This window comes from Aricia agestis, chromosome 8 (genome assembly GCF_905147365.1).
Source record: "Aricia agestis chromosome 8, ilAriAges1.1, whole genome shotgun sequence".
NCBI classification, from domain to species: Eukaryota; Metazoa; Arthropoda; class Insecta; order Lepidoptera; family Lycaenidae; genus Aricia; species Aricia agestis.
In genome coordinates this window covers 16,850,618-16,866,436 of record NC_056413.1, presented here as the reverse complement: position 1 = coordinate 16,866,436, position 15,819 = coordinate 16,850,618, and the positions used below count along the sequence as shown (strand labels likewise).

Sequence of the window (15,819 nt, the reverse complement as noted above, 5' to 3'; positions counted from 1 at the left end):
TTTTTTAGTACTATCAACTATCAAGCTAATTTTTTATGAGTAGCTTCATTTTGATAAGATGAACAGCATTTTTATCTGCGACAAATCTCTAAAGCGGTAGCTAACAGAGATAGAAAGGATTTCATACTTTGAAGTGATGGTCCTAAAATATGGACTCTTTTATTTGTAGGACTTCTTAAATTATATCACTATCTTTCAATATACAAAAAATCACCTCGTTAGGGTTCCGTTATAGGGTTCTGTAATCAACAAAAGTGCTCCCGTACTATAAGACCCGGCATGTGATGGCAAGAAACGAGTCACGTTAAGGTCTATCTATCTATCTAGACTCTAGAGGCAGCACCAGTACAGAGTGTAAACAAAAAGTTTTCTTCGACTTTTCAGAACGTTTCGGTCAATATTCTGATATGCCGTGTGCAACTTTTTTTTTTATGAAATAAGGAGGCAAACGAGCAAACGGGTCACGATGGAAAGCAACTTCCATCGCCCATGGACACTCGCAGCATTAGAAGAGCTGCAGGTGCGTTGCCGGCCTTTTAAAAGGGAATAGGGTAATAGGGGAGGGTAGGGAAGGGAATAGGGGAGGGTAGGGAAGGAAATAGGTGAGGGTAGGGAAGGGAAAAGGGTAGGGGATTGGGCCTCCGGTAAACTCACTCACTCGGCGAAACACAGCGCAAGCGCTGTTTCACGCCGGTTTTCTGTGAGCCCGTGGTATTTCTCCGGTCAAGCCGGCCCATTCGTGCCGAAGCATGGCTCTCCCACGTCCAAAAACATGTCGGATTTTGGTGAAATAATTCACGGTATATGCTAGTAGCGGCCTCTGCTCCGGCCTTTGAGTAGTTTTCTATTGCCACAAGATTCACGTAAGATTGTACTATTATGCTAAATACCATAGACTTATTTATATACTGTCTAAGTACTCACATACGGGTTAAGGAGATGACATATTTGACATATTTAATTCCATCAAGGCCGGCTCGAAGCGAGCCTTCGAGCTGTCAGTTTTGCGGTCCACACGGTGGTTATTGCTCGATTTGGAGTAAAACTATCGAGCAAAACCGTATGTCAGTACTTAGCATTAGAGAAGTTGATTCATAATTATGAAAATGGCAGACCTAGGTACCTACAATTTGGTCGCGTTTTGTGAAAACTCAAACCCAACAGACAGATAACGACTTACATTAAATTGACATAATCCGACCAAATGACTTCGGTCAACTGCCTATGAAACAATTTCTTCAATGGTACATAATGCTGGAAGGACTATAATATCTACTATAATGACTGTAGACTATAATAATAATAAGCTCCCACACCGGTTTCGGTGACGGTGGCCAGTTTCGTTGAAACCAGGCCAGCTACGCAGGAGTAATTTTATAGTGCCCAAGTGTGTGCGCACTACACAAGAGCACTCTCTATTCCTTTACTCTCATAACCCAGTGGGACGGCAGACCGACACGACTGGCGAGAGATCAGGCGCAGGACCGACTTTTTACATGCCCATCCGACGCATGGATCATCTTACTTGTCAGACAATCAGGTGATCTGCCTGCATTATCCTAACCAAACTTGGAAATAACATGTTTCCAACGCGGGAATCGAACCCACGACCTCCGAGTCGAGAGCCGAGCTCTGAACCACTGGACCACGGAGGCGTTATTGTAATTAATGTAGACTATAATATTATGATGTCTAGCGACAGTACAGCGTGCATAACGGCCAGTCACGGTCGATCTCGGCAACCGCTATGCAGATGTACCGTGTACGTGTCAAATCTACATCTACCACAAATTGCTCAACTTGAGTCTTGAGTATAAAGGTAAACCTCTAGGTATATTAACTTTATGGTCTTGAGTGAAGAATCTTCTACATTATGACGTAAGGTATGTCGTTGGAGGTTTTGCTAAGACCTAGGAGCTTTTTAGGGTTCCGCATTCAAAGGGTAAAGCGGGACCCTATTAGACTTCGTTGTCTGTCCGTCTGTCTGTCTGTCTCCAGGCTGTATCTCAAGAACCGCTGTAGCTAGACTTCTGAAATGTTTACAGATTCTATATTTCTGTAGTACTAAAAACAAAACAAAATTACTATTTAATGGGGAATCCCTTACACCAAACGTGATTATTTTCGGCATTTCCATTGGCAACAACCAACAGGTAGGCACATGACATTTTCACAAAATCCTCAATTTAATGTGTACTTTCTTTCATAATAAAATTGAAATAAAATGAATATTAAAGAAGGGCTCCCATACAAAATAACACAATTTTTTCTTTATAATGTTATGGAACCCTTCGTGCGCGAGTCCGAAACGCGCTTGGCCGATTTTTTGTAATAAATAACTTGGCAATGAATGAATGAATCTTCATTTCCTCACTTAAAATATCTCACGCGTATTCAAAACATAAAAGCCAGTTAACGATAGAAGATAACATAAATTACCTGAAGATGATCTACGATAGTCACGCTCGGCTATGAGGAACAAAATGCTGAACGAATTCTGATAAAAATCTAAAAGAAATAATAATGTGAGGCGATCTAAATGAAGTGGAAAAAATGGACTAGTGGTTCCTCCAGGCCCTTGGCCGAGCACTCGGTGTGATTTCACCAATGTCATTGGCCGAAAGCATTGTAGTCTAGCCCCTGTACTTGGTAGGTGTAATCAGGTCCTGACAGACGACGATGGGTGTGACGGACAGATAGAATGTCATACTTTTGCATGGATGCTATGTATGGAACTAACAATATGTATGAAGTTGTTTATTCAATTAGTGATTATTAAGCTGAATAATTCATTAAAGTGCTCAAATTATATTGTAATTTTTCGCTTAGTCTTAAAATTGTAGATCATTGAACTTACAAAACAATGCAATTCTCACATTATTGTGAACCTGCCAAATGAACTCTCAACAAAATTATGAAATAACATTAATTAAAAATTATAACAAGACAAAAACGACACGAGTCGTGTTCTCATGCCCAAAATGATAGTCACGAAGCGGCGAACGAGACATGTAAGATGGTTGTTATCATGGGAAAGAAAGAGAAAGCGCAAGTTCCTTGGAAGCCTTCCCACGATGTATGATATATTTTTAAGTACTTACCCTATTTAAGTATCAAACCGGTCGAACGCACTGTACGTAATAATGGTTATTGTTAACATGTATGATTCGTTTTAAATTACTTTACGACCTACACATTTTTGGTTTCCTTTTCTTGCGGTTCAAGAGACACTTTCTTTAATAGATAATTTTCCTTCCTAACGCTAGGACGAGAGAAATGGAAGATTTTGAGGGGGGCATTTGTCTAGCAGTGGGAAAAAATAGGCTTATAATAATACTCCACGCCGCGCTCTATCTACATCGAAGATTTTAAAACTTATTCATTTTATGGAGCAGAACTTTTCATACAATAAAATACCTTGGTCCTCAAATAGTAAAATGGACCCAGTTTTTACTATTTTAGTTACAATACTTTATTATTATCCCGTATTTTGAATCCTAAAATGATCCATCTATAACTCTAAGAACATATAATTATGCTATATTATATCTATAACACATTATGCTAAGTTAAAGGCAAAACGACATTTTTTCTCTCGTCATTTTGTTTGATTTTCTTTTTGGTATAAAAGCCAAAAATATCCCGTTTTATTTGACTTCACAGGCGAGTGATTCTGCACAGGATTTCCACACAACTAACACTGAGCGCGTGTGGTTACATGTAACCTGTTATAAAATAGTCACAATTGCAGTTTTGTACAAATAAATGATTTGGTTACAAATACAACTTAAACAGAAAAACCCAGCCATCGAAAAAAATTGGCCATATCTTGATATATTTCACGAAAAACGATTTCAAGTCTCTAGCTTTCATTAGTCGTTGCAAATCAAATCTTAGATACTGAAAACGAAATGTTTTCAATGCAGTAATTACTAATTTACCATGATCTTTGATTCTACTACTTATTTAATTGAACTATTCATTTCCTCTTTCGGTTCTCTAAAGAAAGTAGCGTTAACAGCTAATCTTTCAAAGCTCAAAGTAACGGGGTCATAAGTTGAGATTGTAACCTTTAAATTCTTCACATCATCACATTAAATGAACACGTAATGATAACATCACGATATTTTTGTTTGTACAATGTATGATGAATAATGAAATGGGCCCAGTATTGGACCTTGGGGTACGCCTCGCGGCTACAGCGTTAATACTGCGTAATTGTTACTACGACGTAATCTAATTAAGCATCGGAGGTATTTACATCGATAACATTGACTTACAGTTATAAAATGGCGATAATTAAAAATATACAACCATGACTGATACAATCGTAAGCTTTGTGAGTATACTTTTTATATTTTTCACGAATTATCTTACTTTTCAATCATGTATGGAGTAAAAGGTTTCTACCATTATAGAATAACATAAAATGGTCCAGAAATCGCGATATATGTATGTATACGATACGATATATGTATATGCGATACATGTAGAGCATGTACAATGTACATGAGCTAAATACACTACGAAATTGCGATTTCTATAGTAGAGACATGCCCTTCATCAAACATTCGGTAGGTAATATATTTAGAGCATCAGACCTCATTCCATACCTCCAAATCCATAAATTAACCTACATTTATAAATAGAGCAATGGGATCTTAGGATCATTAGAAGCGAAGATGAAGAACAAAGATTGCTTTGTAGATTCTCCGACCGTACGTAAGCCACCCATGAGATTTTGCTCGTTATAAGACTTGAATACTTAATCCAAATTGTAAAAGCCAATGTCAGACAGTCTGTCGTCTCTTTACGCGTAGATCTCCGAACTGATTTTGAATTAAAGTAAGAATATACTTAGTTTTGTTCCGGGAAAAGACCTAGTTTTTGTAAAAGAACAAAAAGTTTTGTTCGATGTTTGACAACGTTTCTGTCAATATTTTCATATGATAACATATTAAATCGGATTTTGTTCGGATTATTTGCTGTATATATACTAGTAGCGTCTTCTGCGCATTTGCGTAAGATTCTTTATTCTGTTTGATTATTTTCCTGTCTTTTAGATCATTTTTCTGTCTCTTTCAGTTTTTGCCTTTTTTCTTGAGCTATAGTGTTGTAACGAAGCCCGTCGTGAGCTAAACCGAATACCTTTCCGGAGTGACCACGGAAGGAACGTCATTCGATGCGCACGATTATTTGGATGGCTTCATGCTGTCTGCAACAGCCGCTAATGAAGCTTTTATGTTACTTTACATGTTATTATTTGCTTTTTCTTTAGTATATTTATACTCAGAAGGAAGATTTAAGTTTGTGAATTTATCTTTATTATATTCCTTATCTTTATTTTATCCTGGGCTTATTGCTAATTAATTATTATCATATTATAATAAGCCGTAACCGCTCCGCCATTTGGGCATTTAATTTTGTTGGAGCTCTACTACATAATAGAGCTCTACATTATAAAAACTAAGATGTGACTGTATTTCTTGGAGATTTTCCTATGAAATTTTACCTTGGTGAATTGTTTGTGAATAATCCACAACATGGCGATTGGCAGACCGCAGAGTTACAACCATACAGTCTGAAGGAGGATAGAATTTAGAACGTATATTTCTTTGGCACTTTAAAAGATTCTATCCTAATTACTTATTTTCTTATTTCATTAAAGTACTCGTTAGGCTTTACATTTTCCTGGTGCGATATCGCATTACAAATCCACAAGTGAGTCAAGTTAGTGCCGGTCTGATGGCGCGAAAACCGGCAGTCTGAGCTCGGCGATCGCGGCGCGCATGCGTTTTCCCGCGTGTTTTGCTCTCGTTGCTATGGTGATCGAATTCGGATTTTAAACCGGAACAAAAACAATAAGTGCCTGTGTTTTGTTTTTCTGTTTTGTTTTTAAATTATGGTAAGTGGTGGTGGTTTAACTTGTTTGCCTTTAAACTTGCTTTAAACTTATTGCGTATTTAGCAACAGCAGTTTTTTTACACTTGTCAAAAAGTTTTTGCGCAAAATTAAGAGATGGCGTTGTATATGTTTATCAAATGTAATAAACTTATTTTAATTAAACAAGTATAAAAAACACGTGTAGGCGGCTAAATCAGAGGAAAACTAAATTATTGTCATTTGGAAAATCCGAGCTGCCAAAGTTCAACACCACAATCGCAGGTCACCCTCAGGCCTCACCTGTGGTCTGTCCGATTAAAATTAAGTGCTAGCTAACACAAATTTCCCCGTAAAAATGATAAAAGAAAATTCATTATGTCAACAATGCACTTGCAAAATATGAATTGATTTTATCACTTAGATAAGGACATTCCTAGATAAGATTATCGAAAGTATTAGCAGATATTGATTATTTAGCAGCACTGTCAAGACTACTACACTACACTTTACCTGACTATGGCCACCTATGACCATTGGCCGTACTTGTTGTCATCTTCAACAAGCCACATGCATGACGTGGGAACCTAGATGGCCGTAGTCCCGAGTCCGTAGAGAGACGACAAGAGAGGAATAATTGTTGGACTTAGTCAAGGTAGTGGTCAACTTACTTAAACACAAGGGAATATGCTAACAGTAACAACTGACCTCCTAGTGTGCCGGCCATTGGTAGGTTTGCAGTGCGTTTTGGCCGCACTACGTCCGAACCTAAAATCTCAAACCGTCAAAATAATACACGGTCCGAAGTAGACTAACTATTAACTATTTCTATGATAGCGGACTCACTATTCGGCTTTAGATAACTCTCTTTTCGCCGTCATCCGTGAATCAAGTTCTGAATCGGATCGTGCGCTTAGTGGAAAAGCGTTCGAACTCTACCTGAGTAGGAAACTCAGGTAGAGTTCAAACGCTTTAATAATAATAACATTGCAACCAATTTCTTGGAAATAAAGACTTACTTACTTACTTAGGTAAGTAGGTACCTACTTACTTTTGCTAGGATATATGCTCTAGCTTCTATACGCTCTACTGCCTACGCCCTACGTCATAGTAGGTACGTAAATACTTCTGTACTTACTTCTCACAATATTACATTGCAAAGGATATTATTTAGTACAAAATTTGTTAAATAATGCATCGTACAATATTTAACACAGAACAAAATATTTATAACTACACAATATGTTTTTCTGTCATATTTTATGTGCCAGACAGCTATCTTAATAGCTGACTATGTCAATAAACTGAATACCAAAGAATTGATAACCTACATAAGGTAAAAAGTGAAAAGTAGGGCGCGCGTGGTCAATATTGACAATTAAACCAAATGTTTTACAACCTGTTAGCCTACTCGTAGTAAACGAATGATTCTGCTTGGAAAAGTCGAAAGCAGAAATTTTGACTTTGGTACTTTGTTAAGACTAGTTAGGAGATAAACATACTAAAAGTCCTGACCCCTCCGAGGTGAGCCCGATGGGGGGGGGGGGGGGGCAAAGAAGGTCCCGTTATTTGGTTTTTTGCTTACTCATCAAAAACAGTGCTTCGTACGAAATTCTTTTGTACTACATAATAAAAGCTAATTAAATTCTCTACAACTTTGTCCTTTACACTTTGTATCTATCTCCAATCATTGCCTCGCTATGAGCTTCTAAAATTGGCCGAGTGTGTTTTTTAGGGTTTCGTACCCTATACTGAGACTTTTATAAAACGGGACCCTATACTGAGACTTTTATGTCCGTCCGTCTTCCTGACCATCTGTCTGTCCATCTGTCTGTCCATTTGTTTGTCCATCTGTCTGTCCGTCTGTCTGTCCTTCTGTCTATCCGTCTGTCTGTCTCCGGCTATAACTCAAGATAGATAATAGCTAGAGAGTTGAAATTTTCACAGATTATGTATTTCTGTTGCCGCTATAACAATAAATACTAAAAACAAAAGAAATTAAATATTTTAGGGGGCTCTCATACAACAAACTTGATTTTTTTTGCAATTTTTTGCTCGATTTCTATCATGGCATAAGGTAGGCTGAAATGTTCACAAAATACTTAGTTATATTTATACTTTAATAATTAAAAATAAATTTTAAATAAAATAAATAATTAATAATTAATTTTAAAGAAGGAGGGGCATATCGTCCAATCTAAAGTAGCACTTTGAAACATACGCCAAATGAAAGGGCTTAAAAAGTTGAACATTTTATTGTATATCGAAAAATCTCTAAACTATGGGAGAAAAAAGTTAATGAGGGTAGAAGGTAAGAAAAAATCACATAAAAACACCATATATTATTGCATCAATTTGTAGTGTTGCTGGTAAGGAATGACTTCTAGAAAGTAATCGTATATGGCAAACTTCAGGAAAGTGTTGTATTTTAGTATATTGTTTCATATTTTTAAGAAATGTATGGGAAAGTAATAAAACCTTAAAAATCTTACCTTTCCTGGATTTAACCGTACATCGTTACCTTGGAGAATTTGTTTATAATAGGCAATACTAGCGAATGGTACAGGCTGTTTTATTTTTCCTAAGAAATAAAAAACACCCTTTATTATTGCACCATGCGCGAGTTTTGCTAATTATAAACAATTTCTCCAAGTGATATTAAACGAACAAATCAGGCAAAGGTTCGATATTCAACATTTTATTGTTTTTTTTATGAGAGCCCCCCTAAAATATTTAATTTATTTTGTTTTTAGTATTTATTGTTATAGCGGCAACATAAATACATAATCTCTGAAAATTTCAACTCTCTAGCTATTATCGGTCTTCAGTTACAGCCTGGAGACAGACAGACGGATATACAGAAGGACAGACAGACGGACAGAGAGACGGACAAACATACGAACAGACAGATGGACAGACAGACGGTCAGGAAGACGGACAGATATCAAAGCCTCAGTAATAGGGTCCCGTTTTTACCCTTTGGGTACGAAACCCTAAAAAACACACTTTTGAAAAACGGCCGATTTTAGAAGCTCATAGCGAGGCAGTGATTGGAGATAGATATAAAGTGTTGAGGACGAAGTTGTAGAGAAATTAATTAGCTTTTATTATGTAGTAGACAAGAATTTCTTACGAAGCACCGTTTTTGATGAGTAAGCAAAAAAACAAAAAACGGGACCTTCTTTGCCCCCTTCTCCCTCGGGCTCACCTTGGAGGGGTCAGGACTTTTAGTATGTTTATCTCCTACCTACTCTAAACAATGTACCAAAGTTAAAATTTCTGCTTTCGACTTTTCCAAGCAGACCCCCATTTAGGGCATTCGTTTACTAGGCTATGTACCAAGTACCAACTACCAAATGCACAGACTGTTTGTTCATTTAGGCATAAAAAATTATAAAACCGGCTAAATAGAAAAACAAAGGATGATAATATTATGATAAAATATCAATTTAATCAGATTATAAGTGCCTGTCTCTCTGTCTGTCTATCTGTCTGTTAGGTACCTCTTGGCTCTTCACGCCCAAACCACTGAACCGATTTTAGATGTAATATAATATTATTATTAGTAAAATTTACTTAGGTTGGGTTGCACCAGAGGCGTGGTTAATGTTAAAGTTATGGTTATAGTTAAGGCTAATTTAACTTTAACCTTAACTTTGACCACAGAAGTTGACAGAAGACGTTGCTGGTCCGACAAGGCTATATAAGAACGTGGGCGGGGGTGCTGCTGGTAAAGGAGAACTGTCAAAAATGGCGTTTTTGTATGATGACAGCGTTAGTTCCTTTTTTCGCCACGTGCATTTATAGCCTTGTCGAGCTCTATGGTTATGGTTAAATATGGCGTCTTGATGGCGTCCATTTTTACCTTTAACCAAAGATTTGACATTTCGCATTTCAGTTATAGTTAAAGTTACAGTTATAGTTAAAGTGAGTTGGTGCAACCCTTAGATACACAATGTACACGCTCTACAATGTCCTTGTCTATCAAGCGAATTTTCTAATGTAACTGACAAGGACACAACAAAGTATATTGTGAAACTAATGCATTGTTTAAATATTTCTATGTTAAAAAGGGTTTTAAACTGTATTCCAACCATGAAGCTATTTAGCTTCGTGATTCCAACAGCGGGACAGCATCGGCTAATTAAAAAAAACTGTATGAATATTGAACAACAGACAAACTTCTCACAAACTTTTAAGACGATTGAAACCTGCTCTGTAATATTTCACAATCGTAAGATACAATACACGATGCAGCAGATACAATACAATAATTACAGTAATGTTACATAATAACATTCGGATTTCGATTGATGCTTTGTTCGATTCGCTCGTAATGATTGAAAACTTTTGTATTATCGACCTCTATATAGTCTATCTTTATTGTACTATAGAACTTACCATTAGAAACTTTTATATTATCGACCTCTATATTAGGGTATGATTCGGAACGCAACGCGACGCGTAGATGCATTTTTTTTTTTTTTATGAAATAAGGGGGCAAACGAGCAAACGGGTCACCTGATGGAAAGCAACTTCCGTCGCCCATGGACACTCGCAGCATCATATGAGCTGCAAGTGCGTTGCCGGCCTTTTAAGAGGGAATAGGGTAAAAGGGGAGGGTAGGGAAGGGAATAGGGTAGGGGTTAGGGGATTGGGCCTCCGGTAAACTCACTCATTCGGCGAAACACAGCGCAAGCGCTGTTTCACGCCGGTTTTCTGTGAGAACGTGGTATTTATTTATTAATTTCTGAATTTATATGGTTTTGACAGATTCGCAAGACGTCTCACGCAATTGAAATCTGTCAAATCCATACAAATTGATGCCGCGCCGCGCCTCGCCTCGCCTCGTCGCGTTGCGGTCTGAATTGACCCTTATACGTCGTCTATCTTTATTAGAACTTACGAAATGACGCCCGCAACTCCCTTGCGCCATTTGTTTATCGCGCGGGAACCGTGCATTTTTTTCACAAAAAGTATATCATATCCTTTCCCGAGACTCAAAGTATAACCATACCAAATTTCAGCACAATCGGTTCAGCGGTTTGGGCGTGAAGAGATAACAGACAGACAGATAGACTTTCACATTTATAATAACTATTAAATAAATAGGTAGTATGGATAGATACGGATGTTTACAATATTGGTATGGATGTAGAATATGGATGTAGAAAAACTTGTACGAAAGATCATAACAACGACAGACCTTAAATCGCATCAATAGTCTAATTCAAAAGATTTCAACGAACCGTCACAGTTAGACGGAGTATACTATTAAGTATTATATTATATTCTGTGCCGCTAGTGAAAAGAATAAACTTATTAACAATTATTATTATATAGATTGAAAACTAAATATACATCTGCTTATGGATGCAGGTGGTACAATTTGAAGGGTATTTATTTTTAAACCCATGACTGTATCTATTACCTATAGCAGAATAATCAAGTAAACAATATAGGTACGTATTAGTTAAGTATGACTTATGACGCAATACGTATAATCTTATATCTTTAAACGAGCAATTCTTGTATATATATGTATATATAATTGGAATCTCGGAATCGGCTCCAACGATTCTCATGAAATTTAGTATATAGCTGGTTTCGGGGGCGATAAATCGATCTAGCTAGGAATCATTTTTAGAAAATATCATTTTATTCGTGTTTTATCGAATACCGAGCAAAGCTCGGTCAAATAGCTAGTATATATTATAACAAGATGATGCCCGCAACTCCGTTGCGCTAAAATTCGCAGGAACCGTAGATACATTTTCCCGGATAAAAAATATCTTATGTCCTTTCCCGGGTCTCAAAGTATCTCCATGCCAAATTTCAGCAAAATCGGTACAGCGGTTCGAGCGTGAAGAGGTAACAGACAGACAGACATACTTTCGCGTTTATAATATTAGTAAAGAAGTATAGATGTAGAACAGCAAAAACATAACAAATTACATAATTTTATTGATTATCTAGGAAGCCACACACAAGTACGTTGTGGTCCATACAAAAGTTACCCTCCTGGCGTAGCACTTTATATAAAACTTAGGTTGTTTATAACAGGGCACCGACTGTGCTGGTCGTACTTGACTGGTTTCTTAGTGACCCTGAACTTGCCGGTGCGGTACTGGTTCGAGAACCTCGCTTTAATGGTCTCAATTATGAAATCAATCTACCGCTAAGGAAGATGGATTTAAACATGGAAGTAATAACTACATACTAATATTACAAATGCGAAATGTGTCTGTCTGTCTGTTAAATCTTCATGCCCAAACCACTGAACCGCTTTTTCTGAAATTTGGTATGTATACATATACTTTGAATCCCGGGAAAGGTCATAGGATACTTTTTGTCCCGGAAACATGTACGGTTCCCGCGCGATAAACGAGTTTTGGCGCACTCCATTGCGTCATCTTGTACCTACCTACTAAGGTTGGGTTGCACCAGAGGCGTGGTTAAAGTTAAAGTAAAAACATATGAAATTGAGCTTTACTCTTTCTGGAAGGTCAAGTCTAAAGTAACCGCGACCGAAACTCCATAGTTGCTGGTCGTTCTTACCTCTGTAAAGGCCATAATCAGGTAAACATTCAGCTTTGCGAAACGGAGGAAAGTCGGGCCATCGGAGGCTCTTGGTCCATAAGAAAAAATATGTCCTATGAACACAATTTTCCTCAAACAAAGTGCAGCAAAGCCGAAAAACTTCAACTATTTCTGTGTCCTTAAAATAAAAATCGGCCAAGTGCGAGACTCGCGCACGACGGGTTCCGTACTGTTATAGAGCAAACATAGACCAAAAATTGTGTTTTTGTATGGGAGCCCCCCTTATTTTTTTATTTTATTTTAATATTATTCTTAAATATTGAAGTAGACATATAATTAAGGCCTTTGTGAAAATATCAAGTGCCTACCTGTTGCCATTATTGATATCGAGCAAAAAAGGCCAAAAAAATCACGTTTGTTGTACGGGAACCCCCTTTAAATATTAATTTTATTTTGATTTTAGTATTTGTTGTTATAGCGGCAACAGATATACACAATCTGTGAAATTTTCAGAACTGGTTCTTGAGATACAGCCTGGAGACAGACAGACGGACAGACAGACATCGAAGTCTCATGAATAGGGTCCCGTTTTCACCCTTTGGGTACGGAACCCTAAAAATAAATGTGCCAGCTTTACACAATACCCTAATATGCTATAAACGATTCCACCTTCGACAATTCACATGAATAATTGCTTGAATTACACCAATCAAGTATGAAATTAAACACCAAGGGCCGTGCTATTAGAATGCCGAAACCTTCACGAGGTTTTTCAGGAATGCTTTTAATATTTTACAGTTAAGGGAGTACAGAAGAATCTGGATTAACCGAACTAATAATTTGTTGACGTTAGGCATTCGGATTTCGGATATTCGATAATCCGGATAATAATCTAATGTATAAAGAAAAGCGGGTTTGCTTATGTTCAGTACAAAATGTGTCCTTTTTAAAGCTTGCAAAGATTATTTAAATATAAATAATAATATTTAAATCAATGTTTATTAAGAGATACATTTTCTGGTGGAGGTCCAGGTAATCGCGAATCCGTATTTAGCAATAGGCCGGATAATCGAGTTTTATATAACTCCTTTTTATTTCACAAAAAATAAGATAATGTTATCAGATGGATAAGAGAATCGAGAAAATAATGTATGTATCCTTGAAAGGGCAAATAGTGTCCTCTATTTTTTTCAGCCCCCCTATCATTAACTTTGTCAAAACCTGAGCTAATCCGTGCAGGTATGTAAACAGTTGTAAAGTGAATGGTTATGTTTCCGTATCATGTGCACTTTTACTTCTCAATGGTTTTAACCTGTAATATTTGTCTCTGAACTGGATTAAGAAATGTCAAACACGAACGTCAAATTTGACTAACGGAATTGTTTTTTTTTTTAGGAATTGAAATGGCTTAGCCATAACGACTAACGGAAAAATTGTAAATCAAGATGAAAATATAGTTTAAAAAAAGATTAATATTTTTTATTATAAAATATACTATTTTCTAATATAAAACGTGGTCAATGTAGGAATAGTTACTTTTGCACCGATTTATTGTATTTAAAGGTAATTATTATAAATGTGTAAATGGTTTTATTTATATTTTTTGGTATTTTATAAGCCCTTTATGAAAACACTGAGAAAATAACACTTCTTCATGTTTATATTATCACAAGCATGGCGATCTAGAGGAGAAAGAATTCTCTGACATTGGCAACTAACTGAGTCGGCAATTAAAAAAGAGAAGAAGAAGGAGACAAAAAAAAAAGATAATTGGATATTGTTATTAAGTTTATAGAGATTATGTTTTAAGCAAGAAATTGATAAGTTTATTATATCCTATACCTACTTGATACCTACGCTAAATAATCTACCATGAAAAAGTCTTAGAAATGCATCAAACTTGTGGATTACAATTACATGCATTACAACAGAGTTGATGTCATGAGTTGAACATAGTTTGTTGAACTTGAACTCATTCTTGAACACCTACGTTTTTTTGAGCTTTCAAATAGGTATTATTGTAACATAAACAGGCAATTTATAAGTTTAATAATCCCCTTTTTGTGCCTTGTAAGGCATTTTACATTATTAGTACTGTGTACGCTGAACCAAATATTTTTCAGGATAAAGGATGATTGCTAACACTGAGATACTATAAGTACTTACTACATTTTATAATAAAGAATTGCAAGTGTAATGATGACGAAGTCCTAGGAAGATAATATATATTCACTCAAAAGCTTTAATTAAAAGAAATTTAATAAATACTCGTTTTTAAATGTTTTTTCATTTATTTTCTCACTTAAATATACCTACCTTAGATACATATTCATACACAGCTTTCATCAATAGGTACTACATTTGTCTTACACCTTATTATCAACCTAGTATCAGATAGGCAAGTGTTAAATCTCTTTTATATTATACTTCTAAAAATATTTATACAGCGGAAATCTTAAACAAGGTCTTGTCACTTAAAATCAAAGAAGATGAATCAAATATCCCTTGTGTAAATATTAATTTATTATTATTAAAGGAGTTCAAATACCAACTTTTGATGAAAGATAAAAACAATATTATAATTTCAGACTTTTATTTGGCAAACCAATAACAATTAGAAACTGCATTGCAAGTTGCAACTATGGGAAATTGCCTGGGATATCTCAGACAGAGAGCGGTCAAGGGTTTTGTGTTCTTTGTGTTGTATTATGTTGTAGAATGCCTCCCGTGTGAGTATCTCTATATACTCACACAGGAGGAGTTCTGAATGTGTTAGAATTGCTCCTCAGTCACACACTGACTGCTCCAACGCAAATGCTTCAACGCGTGACCACTCTGTCTGATAGGTCCCTAAAACGACCACATCTTTTTAAAATGTATAATACATGAGGACTTACTAAAGTCCTCATGTATTTTAAATTTTAATGTAATAAGTAATATAAAACTAATATTATTATTATTGAGGTACAAAAGAATTTTTGGTAATAATAATACTTATAAGTTCCAATGAAAATATTATGTTTTATGAACAATAAGTATGTTTGTTATGCAATTTTTGTTATGTCTTTTTGGAAAAAGTACTATAAGTAATGTAGGATTATATTTTTGAGTTTTAGTGACTATTCCCATTGTATATTATATCATATTGTAGTCAAGAGAAGTTATAAATGAAAAAGTGCATATGAGAATTTAGCTAATTTGGATTTTATATTATCAATGATTTAACTTTTCTAGTAGTTTAGGTGTATGTGTGTGTGTCAATATTTATTCGTGAATATACTTGAATCTAAAGTTTCAAAGGTTGTGTTCTCAAAATTCTTGTTATTGAGAAAGTAATACCTTTGAATTTACCTCTTTGGTGCAGCGTTTATCATGCATGGTTTACAAGGAAATAGTTTG

The 15,819-nt window shown here is 36.0% G+C and overlaps 1 protein-coding gene across 1 annotated transcript in view; it reads left to right on the top strand.

The window, feature by feature from the left end:
• The first annotated feature begins 5,744 nt into the window (after positions 1-5,744).
• Positions 5,745-15,819, top strand: part of LOC121729965 (prion-like-(Q/N-rich) domain-bearing protein 25) — a 31,595-nt gene continuing 21,520 nt past the window's right edge. The window contains exon 1 of the mRNA XM_042118730.1: positions 5,745-5,905. The gene's annotated coding sequence lies outside the window, so the exon portion shown is untranslated. The remainder of the gene's footprint in view (positions 5,906-15,819) is intronic.